The following is a 24,790-nucleotide window of genomic DNA, read 5'->3' on the forward strand; positions in this document are numbered from 1 at the left end:
TGTTGAATAAACTGAAGGTCAATTTCTCAAAAGAGCAAACAGATTTTATTATATTTAATTTTGAAATCTGACACGGGGCTAGACATATTGTCATTTTCCCAGCTGCCCCCTGTCATGTGACTTGTGCTCTGATAAACTTCAGTCACTCTTTACTGCTGTACTGCAAATTGGAGTGATATCAACCCCCCCCTTCTCCCCCCAGCAGCCTAATAACAGAACAATGGGAAGGTAACCAGATAGCAGCTCCCTAACACAAGATAACAGCTGCCTGGTAGATCTAAGAACAGCACTCAATAGTAAAATCCAGGTCCCACTGAGACACATTCAGTTACATAGAGTAGGAGAAACAACAGCCTGCCAGAAAGCAGTTCCATCCTAAAGTGCTGGCTCTTTCTGAAAGCACATGACCAGGCAAAATGACCTGAGATGCCCCTACACACCAAAATACACTTGCTGGTTAAGGAATTAAATTTTATATTTGCAGTGTAAACAGTGCAATTAATAATAATAAATAAATAAATAAAAAATACATCATAAAAATCATGACAGAATCCCGTTACGGTTCCTCAGGCAACTAGGCCCCAGCCTCCTGCCTACTCTCCTGCTCCTCTGTGGGACACTGTTCCTTGTTGCAGACTTTCAGCAGCGGGGTCAGCCTTGTGTTCAAGGCACACTAGGTCTAATGTACCCTAGTCCCACTTCCTCTGGGTCCCTAACTGGGCGAGGTATCGCCGCAACACTGGTCACACTCTTCCCCCTTGTTGGAGCCTCAGCTGCTCATACCATTGGTAACACTTACTATACTTGTTCTTGAAGGAGAATTCAACCCTTTAGCAAAAAACACCCTACCCCCACCCTACGTAGACCCCCCTCCCTCCTACCCCCATGCGCAGTTGGAGCAATTTACCGGTTTGCGACAACCGAGCATGTGCCGAAATGGACGGAAATTGCCAAAGTGCTGGAAGAAGAGACGAAGACCCGGAAGATGGCTGCGGTGAACTCCGATGCCTGAATCTGCATTGAGGGATAAGTAAAAAGTTAGGGGCATTTCCCCAGGGGGGGGCAGTTAGGCTGGGGGGGAGGGTACGGGTTTTTTTGCTTAAGGGTTGAATTCTCCTTTTAGTCAGCCGCCCATCATAAGTGAGGTTCATGGTCAACAGCTATAAGCAAACTATTAGCCCATATACTTTTCCCAGGTTTATCATCCCTCCTAGATTTCACCAGACGCATACTATCATTATAATCCTTGTATTAGCAAACACATTTCTTAATGACAACACATCGTTTCTGTGTGGTGTTAGGAAACCACGGAGGAACAACTCAGCCACTACAAGCTGACAAGCTCAGTCACTACCGGGAGGTTGTTTTAATTAGTATGAAAAGAAAATAGTTGGTTCATTTTCCCTGTTTATTTTGTATAATTCTCAGACATTCAACCCATGTCTCCTCTGCTGCTGAACCCTATGGTTTAGCATCTCCCCCACCAGTGGCCCCCAGGGGATGCTGGGATTGGTATCTCAGACCCAGCTGCAGAGACACAGAATAAAGATCCCTGACTTATTGTATGTTCTGTTCATAATGTAAGTGGTAAAAATAACAATAAAAGAAAAACTGTAAAACTTCCTCGCTGTGATTTTTCAGAAAAAGGAAAATATCAGATTACAAAAGAGTAAATGGCTTTCAGATGTACAGCATGGCAGGACAGATGGAGAGAAAACATATATGAGGTGCTTAGACGTGGGATCAGAAAATACCCACGGAGCTCACTTACAGCTGGAGCAATAGAAATGATGCAAGGCTAAAGAAGTACAGAGATGTTAATGTGGTCGCCATTGAGCCGCTCACGGCCATTAATGAAAGGAAGAATCAGTGAGTTAATGGTGGACTAAAATCTATGAGCAAATCACGGAACGTGCATGGGAGGCACTTCACTCCAATGTGCAACCTCAGGCTCCCAGCAAATAAAACGTTCAGTACAGAAGTCATAATGTAGCGGTTTTTTTTGGAGGGTTTGCATTAATTATCAATATTTTCTGCATCCCACAAACTTGTAGTATTAACTGATATTTTAATTTGGTCAGTAGAACTTAATTACCCCTAGTAACTAGGTGGCAGGTATGAAGTTGGAATGGAAAACCAATAGGAGAGGGCCTTAAAAGGAAGATGAGCAATAAAAAATGAGAATAACAGTTAAATTAAAAGACTCGACATCAACAAGATTTTTGGTTACTGGGGTCAGAGACCCTGACTATCAGATATTATTTTCAGTTGTAGGCTGGAAAGCAAATCATTCATAAACCATACAAGACCATTTGAAAAGTGCTTAGAAGATGTCCATCTATAACAAACAACATAAACATCCATCTATGAGGGCTAACTTCCCTAACAACCCTAAGCCCTCCATTTCTTATCCACACCCGGTGGTGTAACCCGGGGAGTTACATTGTTAGTTACATAGTTAGTTACATATTTAACTTGGGTTGAAAAAAGACAAAGTCCATCAAGTTCAACCCCTCCAAATGAAAACCCAGCATCCATACACACACCCCTCCCTACTTTTAATTAAATTCTATATACCCATATCTATACTAACTATAGAGTTTAGCATCACAATAGCCTTTGTATTATGTCTGTCCAAAAAATCATCCAAGTCCCTCTTATAGTCATTAACTGAATCAGCATCACAACATCACCCGGCAGTGCATTCCCCAACCTCACTGTCCTGACTGTGATGAACCCCCTACGTTGCTTCAAATGAAAGTTCTTTTCTTCTAGTCTAAAGGGGGGGCCTCTGGTACGGTGATCCTCTTTATGGGTAAAAAGGTCCCCTGCTATTTGTCTATAATGTCCTCTAATGTACTTGTAAAGTCTAAACATGTCCCCTCGCAAGCGCCTTTTTTCCAGAGAAAACAACCCCAACCTTGTCAGTCTCCCCTCACAATTTAACTCTTCCCTCCCTCTAACCAGTTTAGTTGCACTTAGTCTCTGCACTCTCTCCAGCTCATTTATATCCCTCTTAAGGACTGGAGTCCAAAACTGCCCCCATACTCCAGATGAGGCCTCACCAGGGACCTATAAAGAGACAGAATTATGTTTTCATCCCTTGAGTTAATGCCCTTTTTTTATACAAGACAGAACTTTATTTGCTTTAGTAGCCACAGAATGACACTGCCCAGAATTAGACAACTTGTTATCTACAAAGACCCCAAGATTCTTCTCATTTAAGGAAACTCCCAACACACTGCCATTTAGTGTATAACTTGCATTTATATTATTTTTGCCAAAGTGCATAACCTGCATTTATCAACATTGAACCTCATTTTCCAGTTTGCTGCCCAGTTTTCCAGTTTAGACAAATCACTCTGCAAAGTGGCAGCATCCTGCATGGAACCTATAGTTCTGCACAATTTAGTATCATCTGCAAAAATAGAAACAGTACTTTCAATGGCCACCTCCAGGTCATTAATAAACAAGTTGAAAAGCAAAGGACCTAGTAAAGAGCCCTGCGGTACTCCACTAACAACACTGGTCCAATTAGAAAATGTTCCATTTACCACCACTCTTTGTAGTCTATCTTTTAGCCAGTTCTCTATCCAAGTACAAATACTATGTTCCAGGCCAACATTCCTTAATTTAACCAGTAACCTTTTGTGTGGCTTTAGCAAAGTCTAAGTTAATCACATCCACTGTCATCCCAGAATCGAGGTCTCTACTTACCTTCTCATAAAAAGAAATTAATGAGAAGGTAAGTAGAGACCTCAATTCTGGTATGGCAGTGGATGTGATTACCAGTGGATGTGAGTAACCTGAGTATTGTATGGGCTCGTTCCAGTGACTGAAGACAATAAGGACATTATTGTTATTATTATAAAGGCCTTAGTTCCCAAACTTCAAACCCTTCATCACTGACACTTAGGTTAGTTATTTGTCACACACATTTTTATGTTGGCATGTATAGTACTTTGGAGAGGAAGAACTACATTCTATTACTGTTTTGCACTTGAGATGAAGTCGCTACCAATTACCCATTACACTCCCTTATATCTGATTGGCCTTCATCTTAGTTGAGTTTATATGTGCCCTCTCATCCTTATAATGGGTATGCCTTACAGAGAAAGCCTAGATAAATATTGCAACATTGCCATTTGAGTCAATTGTGCCTTTTTGTTTCCAAAATGAAGTCAGTGCTATGGCAGGTGGTACAGTGATATGAAAAATACATTTTGCTAATTTGAATGTATGTAACTGCACAATACTGATAACTCGCAACACCAAATTGGTTGGATTAGCTTGTTAAGCCTTGAGCTTCATAGGCAGGTGTGTCCAATCATGAGAAAAGGTATTTAAGGTGGCCAATTGCAAGTTGTGCTTCTGTTTGACTCTCCTCTGAAGAGTGACAGCATGGGATCCTCAAAGCAACTCTCAAAAGATCTGAAAACAAAGATTGTTCAGTATCAAGGTTTAGGGGAAGGCTATTAAAAGCTATCTCAGAGGTTTAGACTTTCAGTTTCAACTGTTTCCTGAATGTAATCAGGAAATGGAAGGCCACAGGCACAGTTGCTGTAAAACCCAAGTCTGGCAGGCCAAGAAAAATACAGGAGCGGGATATGTGGAGGATTGTGAGAATGGTTACAGACAACCCAAGTGATCTCCAAAGACCTGCAAGAACATCTTGCTGCAGATGGTGTATCTGTACATCGTTCTACAATTGAGCGCAATTTGCACAAAGAACATCTGTATGGCAGGGGGATGAGAAAGAAGCCCTTTCTGCACTCACGCCACAAACAGAGTCGCTTGTTGTATGCAAAAGCTCATTTAGACAAGCCACAGTCATTTTGGAACAAAGTGCTTTGGACTGATGAGACAAAAATTTTGTTATTTGGTCATAACAAAAAGCTCTTTGCATGGAGGAAGAAGAACACCACATTCCAAGAAAAACACCTGCTATCTACTGTCAAATTTGGTGGAGGTTCCATCATGCTGTGGGGCTGTGTGGCTAGTTCAGGGACTGGGGCCCTTGTTAAAGTCGAGGGTCGGATGAATTCAACCCAATAACCCAAAAAAACAAATTCTTCAGGATAATGTTTAAGCATCAGTCTCAAAGTTGAAGTTACGCAGGGGTTGGATATTCCGACAAGACAATGACCCAGGGCCAGAACTAGGGATAGGCAGAGTAGGTGAAAGGGAATACTTTCTTTTACACCATTTTTTGCATGGTCTGTAATAATTTTTCTGTTTCATAAACCACCTGTTCCAACCACCTCTTGTCTGTGATTCCTACTGTGGGTAGAAACACTCCCCACCTCCCTCTTGGCAGCTGCTGGCACAGGTACATATTTGTGGGCAATATCTTGGCTGCTGCTTGCACAGGTAAACAGATGCTTAGGGGCAATATGATGGATTTTGGCTGCTGCTGACACAAGTACATATTTGGGGGCAATATTGTGGATTTTTTGGCTGCTGCTAGCACAGGTACAGATTGGGGGCAATATGAGGGATTGGCTGCTGTTGGCTCAGGTATATGGGGCAATATGGTGTCTGCTGACACAGGTACACAGATGTTTGGGGCAATGTGATGGATTTTTTTTGGCTGCCACTGGCATAGGTACAAATTGGGGGTATATGATAGGTGGTGGCACAGGTACTTGGGGCAATATGAATGGCAAGGTGGGAAATGGTAATGCAGGACCTGGTGGGGGGGCACTGATTGAAGCTCTTGCATAGGGAGCCAAAATACCTTGGCCCGGCCCTGCAATGACCCTAAACACACTTGGAAATCTACAAAGACATTTATGCAGAGGGAGAAGTACAATGTTCTGGAATGGCCATCACAGTCCCCGGACTTGAATATCATGGAAAATCTATGGGATGATTTGAAGCAGACTGTCCATGCTCGGCAGCCATCAAATTGAACTGAACTGGAGAGATTTTGTATGGACAAAACGTCAAAAATAGCCACATCCAGAATCCAGACACTCATCAAAGTCTACAGGAGGCGTCTAGAGGCTGTTACATTTGCAAAAGGAGCTCAACTAAGTATTGATGTAATATCTCTGTTGGGGTGCCCACATTTATGCACCTGACTAATTTTGTTATGATGCATATTGCATATTTTCTGTTAATCCAATAAACTTTATGTCACTGCTGAAATACTACTGTTTCCATAAGGCATGTTATATATTAAAAGTAAGTTGCAACTTTGAAAGCTCAGCCAATGATAAACAAAACTCCAAAGAATTAAGAGGGGATCCAAAACTCTTTCATATGACTGTAAGTACAGGGCTCCATTGCAGCTTGCTTCCATCAGTGGATGGGGGCAGTCTACATGCTTCTCCCAAATGCTCCTCATAGTTACAGCACTGCCGAATTCAGGCAGATATATTCATCAAATGAACAACAGTCTCTTCGCTCGATTTTGGCCCACAGAGACCTTTGACAATGCAGAGCAGGGGGCAAAGTGCAGAAATCATGCGGAATGCACCTTATTTTTACTTTATAAATGGCCCCTAAGTTGTAAATAAAATATATTTTTCACTCCAGTATTCTCCAACAAAAAAAGTACCCCTGAATTCTGACTCTTGCTGAATTTTAACCAAGCCCGATCCATTTAGGCAGAACATACAGAGATGGAGCTGCCAGAACAGAGATGAAATGTGAGCATCATTAGAGCATATTTTATCTGAAACACTATAACAAGTTTCTCATCCAGTGTTTATAAATCTAAAAGCCACAGTAAAATGATTGTGCTGAGTCTATTGAGAGAATTCATATAAAATAACAATTTATCCAGTAAATGCCAGAATTCGGTTAGGAAATTGTCAGTTTAGCTTGATGCGTTTTTAAAGACTGAAGATTAACTTGGACTTGAGTTGGAGTCATTTTTTCATTGTCCACCCAAATCCTTCTGTTCTCTCTCTGGTCCAACAATCCATCTGAGATTGCCTCTCCTATTCTGATATATATATAGAACACGCTCACACAGCTGCCTGCTACTCCATGCAACGATCTACTCAGGGATTGCTTTAATCCTGGAGTTTTATTCTTCCAAATAAACTGAGTGAAACCCAACTTCCCTTGTGAAACCTTCATGCACAGGCTGATTATCATCATACCCAGGGCAGAAATGCAAGAGCATGTTGTGGCCTCCATCAACCAACGATCCCTAATTTGCATGCCTCAATGACATAAAAGTCAGGGGTGCTCCTCATGAAGCAGTGCCGTCATCATGGGGCTCAAAAATGGATCTCAAAGACCTGCGGCTTATCATTTATCCAGGAAGGCAAAGACTTTTTTGTGGAATTCGGGTCTGTGAATATAAGCTTTGGATGCAAATTGTAAAATAATCTCTTCTACAACCACTGAAGGCTTTAAACATTATGGGATTCAGACTCTTCAAAGAAACTATACGATTTAGATGGTAATAAGGATCTATCCTGGAGTTACAGGAATCTGTCCCTGTGTCAGATACACAACTGCCAAGAGCACACGCTAAGGAAACATCTCATAGATCCTCCTTATAATTGTTGGTACCCCAACTGCCAGGGCATTAGAATATGGACATCACCTTAGAAGAAATTATATATTTACTGCAAGGAATAATGCAGGGCATTCTGAGACTCCCCAAGCCAGGGCCAATGTGGTTTCTACAATAAATAAATAAATAGGATGGGGACTGACACTGTATTTATCCTACCATGTGTTCTGGGGACATTATACAATTGACTATGTTTTTACCTAGGCATGTGTTCTGGGGTATAATACATAATATTAGGACTATATATATATATATATATATATATATATATATATATATATATATATATATATATATATATATATGCAGTGCATCCTGGAAAGTATAAAACATGGCCATTGTATTTATCTTGCCATGTGTTTTGGGGATATTATACATGGAATTGTTCTTGGGATACTGTGAACCAACCAATGTTGAAAAATGTACAACGTTTAAAGGTATAAATATTGTACTTATATTCAGTGTAGGGAGTTGTACAACAACAGCTGGAGGTTTGAAGTTTGGAATTCCCTGGCTGAAGTTTTTCCCCTCTCATATTGTGGCCTAGGTTTCCGTCATAGCCAAGGGCCCAACTTTATTTATAATTAGACCCTGACCACAGCCCTTATATTCTGACTATGCAACAGGCTGTGGTTTTACTACTGAGTGAGACAATATAAAGGATTCAAAGGTTAATGCAAAGTCAATGAGAATTTAGGGACCTATATTTCTTCTTAAAGTACCAATTATATTTACAGCTGGTAACTTTTGTTTCAGTTTGTATTTTCTCCCCACAACCCTGAAAAAACATACAGACAGGTTAACTGACACCTGATAAAACTGACCCTAATGTGTGTGAATGTCATCGGGACCTTGGGTTGTAATAAACTTCGCTGGGGTAGGGACTGAATGATGTATAATCTCTGTAAAGCCTACGGCACATGTCAGCGCTGTATAAATAAAGAAGAACACAGTTATTTCACCTTATATATACAGAGCAGGCTGGAGAAATAAACAGAATATTCCACTGATTGGGAAGAACTTAGAGTGACATTTGTGTAGACTCCACTGAAAATAAAGAGAGCAGCCAGGTGAACTAGTTTAGGGAATGCAAATAGGAATCTAGAATATGAGAGCACACAATGGGTTAAAAAGAGTTAAACATAAGGCTTCGTGCTCACTAGGGAGGCTTTCTAGGTCAGCGCAGGATAAGTATGGAAACAGGAGAAGCCTCATTGATTTATTGAATTTATTAAATCAGATGAATAAAAAGAATTTCAGCATCTACAGAGGCAACTTTGCCAGTGGGAAGAGATGTTAACAGAAATGTGGGTTTTGCTATGGAAGTATCCTGAGAACATTATATGCCATCCATTAGATTCTGGAAGATCAAAGTAGACTTACAGTTATTGACTGTAGGGAAAGTCTCATTTATAAAAGACACATGGGACAACAAGCAAAGTGCAGTAAATAGGTGCAGACCACCTTTGGTTTTTCTTGCGCATTGCCATGCTTCTTGCACCCTAAGGTGCAGCTCGGCCGTTCAAAGTTGGCCATGTTTGATGGCACTGCATCCAAAGGGGGTGGTCATTGGGCAGCATGCAGGTAGGGTTGTCACCTTTTGTACAAAACATACAGAAAAAGATGTTGTGGCTGAAGGGGTTGATGGCCCAGGGATTTGGTGGGTCAGGTAGGGTTGTAGAGTAATTGGCTGGAACATAGAGGGAGCTGAGAGAGGGATCTAGGGTCATTTGAGGTGTGGTCCAGTTTCAGAATAGCCAGTGATGGCACATTTACTGGCAAATGCATTACCTTTTGGCAACCCTTTATGTGAGAAACCTCTTGAAAAACATAACAGATAAGGAGCACCACAGGGCTGTAGGAATCACAATGTTAAAGGGTTACTGTCATGGGAAAATATGTTTTTTTCAAAACGTATCAGTTAATAGTGCTGCTCCAGCAGAATTCTGCACTGAAATCCATTTCTCAAAAGAGCAGACTGATTTTTTTTATATTTAATTTTAAAATCGGACATGGGGCTAGACATGTTTCCCAGCTGCCCCAAGTCATGTGACTTGTGCTCTGATAAACTTCAGTCACTCTTTAATGCTGTACTGCAAGTTCGAGTGATTTTTCAATCCAGTGCAAGAAGTGAAGTGCATCTAGCACCACAAGTCCAATGACTGCAATTCCCTGAAGATCAGGTTCTAAGGAGCACTCCGCTAGGGATCCAGAACCTTGCATCAGAAGGGTTGGTAAATAAGCCCCACTACAGCAGGACATGGTCAGAGTCTGGGTTTAGGAAGCTAAGGACAGATATATACTTCAACCTGGTTCTTTACAGAGAAGGAACCATTTAGGTATATTAAATCATAGAAATAGCTACCACGTGGTACTGAGGTTTCCTACAAGGCCCTGGTAGTCGAGGGAGACATTGCGGCACAAAGCTGCTGCAGATATTAAAGTATACGGGTGCATAAGGGATTTGGAATTCAGACATTGGTGCTGGTAAAAAGGTCTTAGAAATGCATGGAGGTTGATCCAAGTCTCAAGTTAAGCTGACAGTAACAGATCCATTTAGGTTTCTTGTATATAATGGTGTGTTATTAAAAAGTGCCATCCTATTTTAACTCAAATCGTACACAAAGAGAAATAAATGTCTTAGCAGTTCATCTCAGGAGTTCAAGCTGATTTTTCTCCCAGTGTTAGAGTGGTCAACCTGACATGTAACATTATCTCCCTGTGCGCTCACTTCATTTCTAGTAAATGTCGGAAGTAATGTATATTTTGGATCCATTGGGGGTTTAAGCCTAATAGTAATATGTTCCCATAAATAACATTTATTTGAAATCTGCCCTCTGATCGTCGGCTCTCATTGCCTTATAAAACCTAAATACGCAGTTCAATGATGTCATTCACTATGATAAAGTCTTCCTTCGACCCCTTTTTATTAGGCGTTTGGATTAAATGGGGACATAGTTGACCCAGAGAAAACACAGCAGTCTGTATTATTTATTTATACTCAGGCTGAATTCAAAACGTTTTAAAAACAAACGTTTGGCCTTAATAGTAACACTAAACAGTAAGTCCTTTGGAGATCTACAAAGCCCTGTTTAAGGGCTTAGGGCAAATGGGTGGGGGGTGCCCCAATAAGATTGACAGCTGTATCATCTCATTCCAGCAGTTTAAAGGCACCGCTTTCCTTCAAGCTTACACTTTTACAGATGCTCATTTGGATCATTCCATATGAACACATAATAGGGGCAAATGTACTTACCTGCGAAAAGTCGCCAGCGCTGGCTTTGCGCACATCGTAACACTTCGCCAGGTGTAAATTCGCCTGGACAATGCTAATTCACGAAGATCCGAAGTTGTGCACAGGGTACCGAACGCGTGCGAAGTTGCGCTAGAGAAAATGCGATCAGCAGTTCGATGTTAAACTATCGTTGGCTAATTAGCATACAGCGTGCAGTTAAAGTACAATGGCCGTATATGCTGCAGCAACTACATTCACTACACAAGACCAGGGAACCTTAATGGAATTATATAGAGGTGTTATATTGCCCTATGCATGTGCCCACAGTATAGTTTAGGGGCCATATGTTATCAAATCTAGGGGGGAAGGAGGGTACCCCAAAAAAAATTTTTGCTCTTTTTCAGCTTATCACCCTGTAAAAAGGAAAAGATGCCAGCGTTTTTTGGGACTTAGAAAAACTGTAAACTTTTTTTTGACAAACTCCTATCTACTCTATTGCACTTCGCCAGGTCTGAGCTGGCGAAGTAAACTCTGGCCCAAGAGGTAACGTTCAATAAAATCAAAAACTTTGTGAATTTGGGTAGTGACGCTCTTTCGCCAGAGCGATAATTCGTCTGGCGTTAGAGTGCGAAGTTGTGCCAGAGTCTATTTCTTTATTATGCCAGTTAGTAAACCGGCGAAGTGCCGAAATGACGCTGGGGAATTTTCTTTAGTAAATTTGCCCCATAGGAGCTGTTCCGAAATATTACGAGTGTTGGGGGCTTCATTTAATACAGGGATGGTGAGTTTTGGTCAATACAAAAAAGATTGGGACCAGGGATGCACCGAATCCACTATTTTGTATTCGGCCGAACCCCCGAATCCTTTGCGAAAGATTCGGCCGAATACCGAACCGAATCCAAATCCTAATTTGCATATGCAAATTAGGATGGGAAGGGGAAATTTTTTTTACTTGTTTTGTGACAAAAAGTAATGTGATTTCCCTCCCCGCATATGCAAATTAGGATTCGGATTCAGCTCGGCCGGGCAGAAGATTACGGCCGAATCCGAATCCTGCTAAAAAAAGGCTGAATCCTGGCCGAATCCCAAACCGAATCCTGGATTCAGTGCATCCCTAACAGGTGCACAATGGATAAAATCATGCATTTAGGCCGTAAGCTTCTGATTAAAAGGTACAGTATCAACTTGGAATTCATCCAGACTTTCAAGAGACTGAATCCTCGTCAGACTCTTCTTCACACAATTCAATTTTGTCCTTACACAGTATAATTCAAAGATAGCAATAAAACCATTGGGCAATCTGCAGATCGTAAAAATCCAATCTGACCAATGGACCTCCAGTTGGACAGCAGTGTCATGAAACATCAGGAACTTTAACTGAGAAAATAATCACAGTAGAGCTAGTGGAGGAACTACAGAGGCAACTGAGGTACAACTCCACCAGGGCTCACCCATGGGGCCTACTGGCAGACTGTCTGTGGCCATTCTGCAAAAAGATATGTCATGTGGTATGGTCTATAAGGAAGTGGCCCCTCCTGCATTTTGCCCTCATGTCAAAGGATCAGCCCAAAGACTAAAAACTGCAGCCAAGGGACCAGTTGTTTTTTTCCAATTCCACCATTTGTCTACAACTGCTTTGGCCCCAATAATGCTTCCAAAACTCCCTAAAAAGTCAGCCTGGCAACTCCTAAAATCTAAAATAACGTGAAAAATGTCAATAAGTTGTGTCTCCAGTGCCACCTTCTTGTCTCCTAAGGAACCCGGTTATTCATTCCATGGAGACTATGCTGGTATTTTCTTTAAAGGTGGAATAGTTTGGGAAAGATGCTTTTGCTTCTTTGTACAAAAATCAAGACAGCCGTGCTGCAGAGCGCTTAATGTATGAGCTTGGTCTCGTTGTATATATGTGACGGCCCTGAATGTAAACATGTTAATAAATAAAGATAAAGAGGTCCATGGCTTTGTCAGGCCGCGTCATACTTGATATTTCCCATTGAGACTCCTCACACGGGGCCCTTTGCAGTTCGCTGCGTCCATCATGGTGGTCTCGGGTATCACATTTATTTATTGTTTCAGCTCACTATGATGCCTTGGAGGCAAAAGCAAAGAGATCAACATTTGCACAGAGTATTGTGCCCTGGCCATGCAGAACTTGGTATTTTCACGCTATGATTATATTTATTTATCAGAAATATTAAAGTTTTTCATCACACTTAATGTGTTACATGCAACATAAACACAATATGCAAGTTTTGCTGGTTTTTATTTTGATATTAAATTGTGCAAAACACAAGGAAACTTGTTCTACATAATAGATATCAGTTGTCCTTCCGTTAAAGGAAAACTATACCCCCCAAACAATGTAGGTCCCTATAAAAACATATTGCATAAAACAGCTCATGTGTAAAACCCTGCTTCATGTAAATAAACCATTTTCATAAAAATACACTTTTCAAGTAGTATATGCCATTGGGTAATCATAAATAGAACATTTTTAGTACTAAGGGCCACCCCCTGGGATCATAGGATTCATGTTGATCACACACAAACCAAGGGCACACATAAATGTAAGGAGATAAAATAAAGAATTGAATTTACATATATTTACATATATAGTTAAATCAATGTGCAGGTTTAGCCCTGGTCAAGACAGTCTGCCCGGTTTTCCAAATAAGGAAAACTGCACAGGATTGACAAGGGATTGCCATGTCATAGCCCCACCCCATGATGCCTCTCGCTCCACTGGCAATGTCAATAGCCCACCCCTCTGATTTCATGGTTCTGCCTCCTGCCTGGATTGTTGGCAGGGGAAAGGTGGCAACCTTAGGGCAGTGCCTGAGGTACTTCCACTTTTAGTCTAAGTACATCTGAAGGCAGCATCCAGCCTGGAGTGGCCAGACCTACTGGGAGGTTAGTACTGTCAGGGCTAGCTAAAGGAAAACAGTGGCAAGTCAGTTCACTCTAGAAGTGAAAGATAGAGAAGGCTAGTGAGTATGGATAGCTTGTTGCCCTGACAAAGAGTGAATAGGTGGGTGGTAGAGCCCCTTGAGGGGATCATGCACCAGTGTTATGGATCTGAGCATCTACAGGTAGGTGTAGGGTAAGTTAGAGGGGGCTTGGGTGCCCACCAGCCACTGGTGTCCCTTTACATACATAAGAACCTTTGTGTATTACTACCATGCATGGTAACAAACACACTATATTAGGGGTCCCAAACCACTTTTTTTACCCGTGAGCCACATTCAACTATGAAAAGAGTTGAGGAGCAATACAAGCATGAAAAAACAGGTGTGATTGGCTATTTGGTAGCCCCTATCTGGACTGGCAGCCAGGAGGCTTTATTTGGCACAGAAACCTGGTTGTTATGCAACCAAATCTTCCCTCCAAGCCAGGAATTCAAAAATAAGCACCTACTTTGAGGCCACTGGAAGCAACTTCCAAGGGGTTGGGGAGCAACATGTTGCTCATGAGCCACTGGTTGGGGATCACTTCTCTATATGTCTAAGACGGAGTTGCCCCAAACTGATTCTATAGATCTACAAGCCTGGACTGACCACAAGGGTTACTGTAAGATGTCATAGAAGGGCACTTTTTTGAAACTTGATTTAAAATGGGATCCCCAATTAGAAGAACAAGATAGGGATCAGGGAGGACACAAGCTGCAATAGGGACCTGTCATTACCTGCCCTAGGGCCGGCAATAAGGACGGATTTGGTCTTTGCCTCTTGATGATGCGCTCTACGCCGGGAGCTTGATTTCTTTATCCGGCATGAGGTGCAGATTGCAGCTACCCCGGGGCATGAAGTGCTAAGGAACGTACGCTCACGGCCTTGGTAAATGACTCCTTGTTGTATTCCATTTGCAACAAAAGTCTTCTTAATCCAAGACCATCACTGAACATTCAGGAGGTAATTTGCTAACCTAGGTGCTAAATTGCAGCAGTTATTACCATAAGCCGTTCTTTCATCTCATTTTTAAGGCTAAAAGCCTCTAAAATGTGTAACGCTGAAATTTGTAGGGAATCTGCCATATTTCATCAGTTTTTTTCCTTGTGAAGCTTTGCAGCCGCCTCATGTTGTGACCGAGATCAATCAGTAGAATTATAGAATTACCACCTATAGGCCGGCGCATGTATTTATAAGGTTACATCTGTCCTGTGTAAGAACATTACGCGTCTTGCTGAAAGTCTGTCCTTTTTCTTGCCGTGGCCCTGAACAAATTTATCTTAGAATTCTGGGTAGGTCTCAACATCAGATATTAACATGTATCAGATTATTGTCGTTCTAATGTCTTTTCAGCCTCTGGAGGAATTACATTTCGGCAAGTTGTGTTTTAATTGCTTTATAAGTTAGAAATATATTTATGTGTTTGTTATAAATTCACTTTGACAGCACATTTGCCAAACAGAGACAAAAAAAACGTGATTCCAGGAAATGAACAATTTGTTAATAATAATAGTTGAATTTTTTTTTATAATTATCACATTTTTAACATTACAGAATATATTGAATAATCATTTTACATAAAGTTAAATATGAAATCAATTTAAAAAAGATGCTTGTGTCAAGATTCGTGGTCATTTTGGAGCCCAGAATAGCATTATATTTACATAAATAAAAATATATATTTTTTGTATATTTTGTAGAGGCCATGCTTTGCCTTATACGGAAAATTCGAAATAGGAAGAGACCCACTACTAGTCCAAGTATTTATAAAGTTAAAAAGACTTTATTAGGACATACATAGGCCTAATACATTACTCATAAGTGCCCATTCAGGCACAAAATGCGTTAGGCCTATGTATGTCCTAATAAAGTCTTTTTAACTTTATAAATACTTGTGCCAGTAGTGGGTCTCTTCCTATTTTGAATTTTCTGTTTACTCCAAAAAAACAATTGACAACCCTTGGACTGGGGGTTTTCCTGGAGAGAGACCACTCTATAAATGTTTTCTTCTTTATTTTGGTTGATGATTTTTTTTGAGACACCTACTGGGCAAACCTTGAACTACAATGGACCCAGGAAAAGGGACATAGCTGCAAATCTACAAGAAAATATTTTACTACATTTTTATGCCATGGAAACCCCATTGTAAATTGCCAAGGGAAATTTTGTAGAAATGTTACGATTAAAAGTTAAAAAAAACAGATTGCTATTGTTCCAGGAATCAAAGAGATGCTATTGTGCACCAGACAAAAGTAAAAACTTGATTTTCCATTATTAATTTAATATCCATATTGGCATGATGTCTTTATTTGATTTGCCTAAAAGCTTTTACGCCCAAGCCATTTACATTATTTAATGAGTCTTAGCCTTTTTTTTAGTATCTACTACTAGATACCCACCTTAAAGTTTTTGAAAAGTTCATCTGTTTATAAGTGATCCAGGGTCAGAACACCTTAGTCTTTGACCTATTGGGGTGAGACTTGAACAATGAATTATTAACCTTTATGGGGTGAGAGGCTAAGTCTGGATGTCTGGATGTCTCTTTTTTACAGTTAGGGCTATTTCTCAACATTGATCTCCTTCTTGTGTTTTCTGGTTGCTACATGTTTCCAACAGTGACAAACTTTGCCCATTCCTAGAAAACTGAGCTTTCTTGTTTCCAGTTCAATATGGAACTCTTTATTGAGCTAGTCAGTCCTCTAAATGGTATGATCCAGTACAATAAAATGAAGTTATAGCTTTTTGGGATGCAGGCATAAATTTCCCATCCCTGTATATCTATAATGGGCTTCTCAGTGCATGCACTCTCTGCCGGCTAAATTTAAAGTGCACCAAAAAGGCATCTCCTGTTTCTCCACACAAGGTTTCTCATCATCCAAGAAGTATATTGTGTTTCATGCACTTTCCTTTTAACAGACTAATTCTTTTAGGTAGCGAGCACCTCCACTGTGATTTTATGTCAAACACTTAAAGTGATTTACCCCCTATTCGCTGGCTCCGTATCAGCATTTCAGCTACAGTTCAGCAGGCTTCCATCCTGGCCAAAGTGAAAGCACGTGTCTGTGGGATGTCTCCGCTGACAAAATGCTATTTCACCTCAAACAAGGACTTTTCTGACTTTTCTTTCTGTCACAGTCATGAAGTGATAAAACCGGAAGTCAGAAGTTGGCAGTGCAAATGGGGGTGCGAGGTCGGCCCGAACCCGACCAACCTGCAGGTATCAGGACACTGCACTGTATGACAGGAACCAATCAGCAGCTAGGCTGACCTGATATGGAACTGAAGCCTGTCTTTGTGTGATTGCAGGGCGGTGATTGGCTGCCCCCCTCCTACTGTGCTTCGGGAAGGGACCGCTAGGACACGCCCACCCTTCATTTGAAGCACGGACAGGGACCAGTGAACATCTATAGGGAGCTCCAATAAAGGGGGTAATTTTTATAGATAATATTAATTCGTAGTGAGACCAACACCACATACAATATTACTCATAATTGCCAATTAGGATTTTTCCATTTATCCTATATGTCTCCTTTAATTTTTCAATGACTCTTTGGAATTACACTACCAAACCAAGTGCTGTATATTATATCCATGGTGCTCTCTGGAATAACCCCCAGGCCGGTGCAGTTTTCTGCTGATAGGAGCAGGCCCGGGGTGTCAGGTAAGTAAATACAATAACCCTCAAGTAAAAAGTCTTTCCTTCTCCTTTAAAGGAGAACTAAACCCCCCCTTTAGGCAAAAGTCCCCACTGCCCCGTCCCCTTCTGCTGGCCCCCCTCCTTGCCTCCCCCCCGCACAGTGCTACAGCAGATTATGTGTCCCCTCTAGGAATACTGACCCGCACTGGGTTGGGCTGTTCGATGCAGGAAAAGGAATCTCGGTGCAGATTTGGGCTGGCGGGGCCCACAAGAGCCTGGCCCAGTCTGACCCTGAGTATTCCTAGAGGGGACATATAATCTGCCCATGGTCATGCTCTGGCTTCACAATTAGATGATGAGAAGGGAGGGGAATTTTGGAAGAGCAGTTGCATTGAGGCAGTTGCATTGAGGAAGTGCAGAATGGAAAGCAAAAGTAATACCTAAGGCATAGAGGCGGGGTAGACAATATATGTTTGACAGCTGAGATTTTTAAACGATAACAGCTATGCATGTTTTAATGAAAAAATTAATTTAGGTGTTATGTTTAATTTGAAAAGTACTTTTATTTTACAGCGTTTTATGTCTGGATGACAGGTGCCCTGTAAGGAGGTTTCAGTTAAAATTGACTTTGGTGGTTCCCGCTGATGGGAGCTCAAGAGGAAGCTTCTGATAACCCGAGTCAGCTGGTTTGGGCTAGGCAGTTGTGTCTGTTTTAGACCCTTTTGGTGGATAGAGTTAAAAATACATGAAGAAGATCAGATTCCTTTCTTGAAACAATTTTAGTGCTTGTTATATAAATGCATTGGCAAGGCGGAAGCTTCATCAAGGGGTGATCATTGTCCAGGTGCTCGGTGAAGACCCCAGGAAACACTAGATTACTCTAGTGAGCAGGCCTATAGACTGCTATTCCTCTTAGGGTTGGACTTCTCTCTCTCATTTAGAAGGTTTCTGCGCTTCAATTTCCATTTGGGTTTATGTCAGTAACTTGTATGGACTTTCTTTACCAGGGGTCCCCAACTTTTTTTTTTTTTTACCTGTGAGCCATATTCAATTGTAAAAAAGAGTTGGGGACCAACACATGCATGAAAATAGTCCCTGGGGATGACAAATAAGGGCTGTGATTGGCTATTTGGTAGCCCCTATGTGGACTGGCAGCCTACAGGAGACTCTGTTTGGCAATAAACCTGGTTTTCATACAACCAAAACTTGGCTCCAAGCCTGGAATTCAAAAATAATCACCTGCTTTGAGGCCACTAAGAGCAACTTCCAAGGGGTTGGAGAGCAACATGTTGCTCATGAGCCACTGGTTGGGGACTACTGGCCTGTACTTTTAAAGGTATGTCTAAAGCAAGCCATTAGATGTGTGTTATTCTTAGTGGCAAGACTTAGGAGTTTCTTTCTTCTTGGGTGAAGGCCTCAACACATATGAGGGAAGGAACTGGTTATAGGATGTTACCACCAGAATGTGCAGTTTTTTTAAAGAAAAATAGTATAGTCACTGGATACCACAAACAAGTGTAACATGGTATGTAGAGCCCAAGGTATCTTACAACCTAACCCTTTATATGCCATATTGCCATTGCCTCACACATGGAATAATGAAGCCAGCTTTCTATGTCACAATCCTCAAGGAACTGTACACTTTGGGCAACACCAAGGCCAAGCTGGCAAATCCTACCATGAGCGATATTCAGCTACAGGGTTTAAACAATGATGACACTGATCATAGCATGTTCAATGTTGATTACAGGGGGAGACAAAGATAATTATTAAAGGGAAGATACTGACTGCATAATTGGATGAAACTTACCAAGTTACTTTTTCTAATGTGTAGCTGCTGCTCACATACAGTATGAGCTTACACAACTAGTGCGGCAGAGATGTGGTGTAAGTAGTGTAGGTAGTTTACACCACCATCCTTTAAAACGGATGTTAAAGTCTCTGCAAGACTGTTTGTGTTGTTAGTGTGGAGTTCTGGCAAACGATAAGACAAAACAAGCGCTGGGTTGTATCTCATAAATGGGAAGGAACGCTCACATCAGCTGGAGAGCTATCACTATAATCTGATCTTATTGAACAGTTCCAGGAAGAACACATAATTGTTGCTTAGTATTTATCCGTGCTGACATTTATATTAACTAACAGTAAGCCATATGCCTCGAACTTAAGTAGTAGTAGTAGTAAGTCTGAGTTACTAAGTGTTATAAATCAGGGGGCATTAATAGAGGGCATGTTGTGTAGGGTTTAACTCCTCAAACGTACATTTATTTTAACAACGAAATATTTTTTATGTATGGTTTTACATGAACAACATCATAGACATACGCTAGCAGGGAGATGGGATCATCACCTTTGCCAACATCTTCACAAGGAGCAGACAAGCTTTCCTAAGAAACACATAGAGCAATAAATCCAGAATAAGTCAAGGACCTAAGCCTCCTAACCTGGATTTATTAATGTAGCCTTGGAACTGGCTGTGCTGACCTCCAGCGAAAAACCCTTTTTAGTTAAAATATGGAAATTGTTAAGGCTGGCTCCCCTATAAAGTATTTGTATTACAGCACAATTTATCAGGCTTTCTGATAAGCCCACCAGACTTGATAATGCTGCCTTCCAAGGACTTTGAAGGCTTGGGATTTTCAGACCATAAACAACTGTTAAAGGGATACTGTCATGGGGAAAAAAAATTTTTTAAAACGTATCAGTTAATAGTGCTGCTCCAGCAGAATTCTGCACTGAAATCCATTTCTTAAAAGAGCAAACAGATTTTTTTATATTCAATTTTGAAATCTGACATGGGGCTAGACATTTTGTCAATTTCCCAGCTGCCCCTGGTCATGTGACTTGTGCCTGCACTTTAGGAGAGAAATGCTTTCTGGCAGGCTGCTGTTTTTCCTTCTCAATGTAACTGAATGTGTCTCAGTGGGACATGGGTTTTTACTATTGAGTGTTGTTCTTAGATCTACCAGGCAGCTGATATCTTGTGTTAGGGAGCTGCTATCTGGTTACCTTCCCATTGTTCTTTTGTTTGGCTGCTGGGGGGGGGGGGAAGGGAGGGGGTGATATCACTCCAACTTGCAGTACAGCAGTAAAGAGTGATTGAAATTTATCAGAGCACAAGTCACAGGACTTGGGGCAGCTGGGAAATTGACAATATGTCTAGCCCCATGTCAGATTTCAAAATTGAATATAAAAAAATCTGTTTGCGCTTTTGAGAAATAGATTTCAGTGCAGAAATCTGCTGGAGCAGCACTATTAACGGATTCATTTTGAAAAAATGTTTTTTTCCCATGACAGTATACCTTTAAGCTGGCCATAAATGTTGAGATTTTTAAAAGATCAGATCCTGATCGTGAGACCACGATCTTCTCAGAACGATCGTACAATCATACGAATTTACCATCAACTAAAAAGACCAATTTGCCAGGAAAACAAATGGGAGCTGCCTGCTTGGCCCTGCAAACATAGATAGATTGCACTAGGGCGACAAAGATTTTTTGACCTGGCCGATCAATTTCCTGACGATGCCATAGATTAAATGTATCACATACAATTTGGCCACAAAGAGAGCATGGTTACAAAAACATCCCCCCATCAGATTTGCACCACTTAGGGTTGCCACCTTTCTGTATGCCCAACTCTGGGCAGGGGGTGGGGCGGGTGATGTTGGGGGTGGGTGATGTAGAGGGCAGGTGGTGTAGGAGGCTGTACCATTCCCAATAGCGGCGGGGCTGATGACGTCAGCAGCGATTGGCTGATCGCCATGCCATTTACTTCAATGTCCTGTCTGGATTTCCTAATTTGGAATTCCGGACAGGCAGTTTTCACCAGAACACCCCTTCCAAAAACTGGGCTGTCTGTGTGAAAACCCAGACAGGTGGCAACCCTAGCACCAACACATCCTTAAACAGGGCCATATATAATTAAACGGAAGTTTTATTCGAAATAAAAATGAATGATGTCTACCTATTAAATAAACATTGGTCCAATCAACCAACTATAAATGGTCATGAGTGACTGAGGACTTCGGGGTCACAATCAAAACAAGTGGAGCAGCAACAAGGTGAATCTGTGACTCTGACTGACCAATGGAGGCTCAGAGCCTCGATATCCCTCATAAGAATAGCTGTTGCTACCACTTGTAGATCCCCCATACATTCACTGAGACCCCTTATTCCCAGTAAGGGTCTTGTACATGGGGAGATGTACTTAAAACACCCCATTCTCCCCAAGTTGCCAGAGGGGCATTTCACTCTGACCTCAGAGCTTTGTGAAAGCTGATGGCTCAATCTGTGGCAGCCCCAGAGTTTGAGAACCACTGGTATCATAACTATATCATATCTGGTAGCAGAACTATATCCCTATGGCACCGGGTACAAGAGTTGCACTGAACACCCCTACTTCCCTTTGTCCTTCTTGTGGCCCTTGAGTTACATCTCAGTCTCTCTGGCAGTTCCACATCAGGGCTGTTGTGCGTCTAGACATGAATAAATAAATATTTTATGGACTTTTCATAGTTTTGCATTGTAAACAGGGTCGGACTGGACATTGGGGGCCCACCAGGTTACAAACCTCTGGGGCCCCCCATGCGTATACAAGAACACCGGCGCCACAAGTTGTCCCGCCGGCCCAGTCCAAACCTGAATGTAAATCTCTAAAATTAGATTGTAGATTAGATTGTAAAATCTATGGAACAGGGCCTCTTTATTTCTATCTCTCTTACCCTAAAAATGAATAGAGCTAAAAATGCCATATTTTATATGGTGAACTTATTGCACGAGGCTAAAGTTTGAGCTTGTCAATAGCAGCAATGATCCAGGACTTCACACTTGTCACAGGGGGTCACCATCTTGGAAAGTGTCTGTGACACTCACATGCTCAGTGGGCTCTGATTGGCTGTTGAGAAGCTAAGCTTAGGGCTCGTCACTAATTATCCAGCAGGAAATGAGCTTCCCTGGCTATAATATAAGCTGATGCTACAGGTTTGCTGATTATTCAATTCTGATGCTAATTGCACTGGTTTCTGTGCTGCCATGTAGTAATTATCTGTATTAATTACTAATCAGCCTTATATTGTGACATTTCTATTCTATGTGTACTGTATATTGTGAGTGGGTCCCTAAGCTCAGTAAGTGACAGCAGCACAGAGCATGTGCAGTGAATCAGCAGAAAAGAAGATGGGGAGCTACTGGGGCATCTTTGGAGACACAGATCTTTACTGCTAAAGGGCTGTGGTTGCCTTGGGCTGGTACAGAAGCTCAAAACATCATGTACAACATTTCTACCTACTTCTTTAGTTTAATTTTCCTTATCCTTTAAGCTCTTTTATATCAGCTCTGTGTAGTTTGTGTATATGTATTGTATTTATTATATGTATTACTTGTCCTCCCTATGTGTACTTTTATATATTGTACAGAGCTGTGGGTCCTTACAGCGCTGTCCAAATAAAGCTATACATATATACATACATAGAATGCAGTTATCGTATCCGTTATCCAGAAACCCGTTATCCAAATTACTGGAAGGCCGTAATAATAAAACAGTACCTTGTGCTTGATCCCAACTAAGATATAATTAATCTTGTACATAACCCCTTATTGGAGATATTAAAAAAAACAGATCCTGAGTATTTTGGATAACAGGTCCCATCCCTGTACTATCATTTCAAATAGTCCACCTTTTAGGATGTTTCATTTTTAGGTATTTTTTTTAACTTAGTGCCATAACGTTTTTCTGGTAATATTTTGAATATAAATATATTTAGCTTGTATTCAAAGCTTTATAGAAGCTCCATTTGCAAATACCTGTATTTAGCTCTGTGTGAGGAGTGAACACTAACTCGCTCTTCCCATACAATTTAATATTACATGATACCTCCTGAATTTCAGCCCCCCCCAAAGTGACACTTAAATGACTCTACATTAGATATTTGGGGGGTTCTTATATATAACAGAATATTAACCCGGGTGGTGCCAGATTTCTGCAACTAAATAATAGGGGGATTTTATTCCAGTTATTCCACTTTTTTTATTCATTCTTGTGATACAATGAGAAAAACTGAGGGTATGAATTGAGTCTAATGTCAAACTAGACTCCACGTGCTCATATTGTTTCAATAAAGCGGCGCTCCCTTTGCTGGAGGAACAGCGACCCCTACAGGACATATTTGTATTCAGTTATTTCATTCCACCTTGAAGAATAAAATTGTGCCAGTGATTCATCCCATCTGGATTCAGGAGAGCAACAAGTCAATGTCGCAGGGGCCAGTAACAGGTTGTGGCCCTAAATGAGAAACAGTAAGTAGGAAAAACAATGTGCAAATGTTAGGAAGAGGGGAGAAAAGAGAGATGCTATAGCATTTACTTTGTCTCCCAATGCACTACAACTCCCAGCAGCCTTTCTTGTTGTAAGGGGGGATCACATGGTGGTACAATGAATTGTGGAGGTCACTTCCACAAAACCTTCCCAAGAGACGCTCACTACGGACAGTATGGAGACTGCTTTTAAAGGGCAACTAACCAACTAGGGAGAGTAAATGAAAGCATGATACATTTCTCACTTAAATACTTATATTTTTGTGTATAATGATTATATGAATATATATATATATATTACTACTTTCATAATAACCCATCTGAAGCCTCTCCAATTTGCCTCAGAGGGGAAAAATTCCTTCCTGACTCCAAAATGGCAATGGGACCAGTCCCTGGATCAACTTGTACTATGAGCTATCTTCCATATCCCTGTATTCCCTCACTTGCTAAACACCATCCAACCCCTTCTTATACCTATCTAATGTATCAGCCTGTACCACTGATTCAGGGAGACAATTCCACATCTTCACAGCTCTCACTGTAACAAACCCCTTCCCAATATTTAGCCGGAACCTCTTTTCTTCTAATTGGAATGGGTGACCTTGTGTCAGCTGGAAAGACCTACTGGTAATGTGTCAGATGACCCTAAAAGTTCTAATTTTACTCTTGGATCCCCTCAGTTTGTGGTGAGTGATGTAAGTGATATGTGCCAAGAGCTTGTAAAGAGGAGAAGGTCCAAGTGAAGACCCACTGATTGGGGATTTGTTAAAGGAGCACTAAATTATACTGTTGCCTATCATAATGAGGATCATTTAACGAACAATGAAGCTCCAATGAGGAATTTATTGCGTTGATACCAATGTTGTGTTCTGCCAATGTTGGTATTCATGAATGTAGACTCAGACTAGAGGTAATTCCTTGGCAGTCCACCCAAGAGGGCTCAAGTACATTGCATTGTGCATTGGTAAAACTGAATAAGAAGATACTGTGGCATCTTGATTGCTTTTGTTCCTATTAACAAAGCAATAATTAATTTGGATAGAAACCTCTGGCATCCATTATTGTGTGACTAAATCCATGTGGCTTCTCCTCGGATATACCTTGGTAGCCTGCACTCAGTATAGG

Source organism: Xenopus laevis, chromosome 6S (genome assembly GCF_017654675.1).
Source record: "Xenopus laevis strain J_2021 chromosome 6S, Xenopus_laevis_v10.1, whole genome shotgun sequence".
Classification (NCBI taxonomy): Eukaryota; Metazoa; Chordata; class Amphibia; order Anura; family Pipidae; genus Xenopus; species Xenopus laevis.